We start from the raw sequence: 1,066 nt of genomic DNA, 5'->3' as shown, positions 1-1,066 counted from the left end.
TGCACTGCTCAGAATGAGAAGCGTAAAACGAGCGACGCGAAGGCTTGAGCTGGGAGACTCGAGTGTTGCAGCCTTTCCTGTCACGTGACCGACGACGAAATTTGCATACCCATAATGCCGTGTCACCAGTTTGTCCCGCTTTTGTTTCGATTGTCTCAAAAAGTGTTTTGACAATGTATCGGATTACAAGGTTTCTCACGAGTTGGTTATATTTTGAAGGGGTATCAATGATGGATTTAGTAGAGTAAATCACCCTGACATTCTGTGGATAGCTGTTTCTGGGGCCCATGGTGAGGCTGTGACCTACTCATACTCTGGTTTCTCTTCAAACCGAATAAATCTTTCGCCTTTTACTAAAGATTTCCGTGGAGAGGAACATTAAAGAGTTTCACTCAATTTTTGAAAGCCCTGCCGCTGCAGGGTTACCCTTACTTGGTTAACAGAAGAAAATTTACATAAAATGTCTCTTACTATGCGAGAGAAAATCTACGTAAACTGACTCTTACTGTGCGTGGGTTGAAGCTGTTCTATTTGTGCTGTCCTACCTCAACGCAGATCGGGCAACGACTTTAAATGACGCGCTTAATTTACAGTCTTCTCATTTGACATATAACAAGAACCCATACGACGCAAACATCGCTCTATCATCTGAAAGGCTTCACTTCTATATACAAGCAGCGCTACAGAACACCAGATAAAGAAGGATCAATTGGTAAAGAAAACACATAACTGTTTTCAATCTGGAGTTTATTTCTATATCAGTCTCATGATTATTGAGATTTGATTGAAATCGCCTCTGTGATTCAAATTCTAAAGGGGCATTAAAATATATATGTGATCAGGAACTGCATAGTTCGAAACGTGTAGGTGAAAGGAAGAACAACAGGTCAGTAAACCGTGTTTAATCACCCAAGAAGAGTGCGGCGTATTTGTTCAATCTTTGCTGTGACAAATTACTGCGAGGCTGTCCTTACCTCGCCGCCGGCACCAGCTGTTTGTTGCTCCTCCAGTGAAGGACGTTTTGCTGAATTCATATATATATGTATGTAAAACGTATATTTAAATC

General features: G+C 41.3%; 1 non-coding gene across 1 annotated transcript; it reads left to right on the top strand.

Annotated features, from left to right (window-relative positions):
• The first annotated feature begins 309 nt into the window (after positions 1–309).
• Positions 310–424, top strand: LOC144780202 (U5 spliceosomal RNA). The gene has a single exon (XR_013600727.1). It is a non-coding gene; the product is annotated as a U5 spliceosomal RNA (small nuclear RNA).
• The last annotated feature ends 642 nt before the right edge of the window (positions 425–1,066 follow it).

Source organism: Lissotriton helveticus, chromosome 1_1 (genome assembly GCF_964261635.1).
Source record: "Lissotriton helveticus chromosome 1_1, aLisHel1.1, whole genome shotgun sequence".
Taxonomy (NCBI): domain Eukaryota; kingdom Metazoa; phylum Chordata; class Amphibia; order Caudata; family Salamandridae; genus Lissotriton; species Lissotriton helveticus.
Note: the sequence above shows the minus strand (reverse complement) of the source record. Positions and strands in the feature narration are given on the sequence as shown.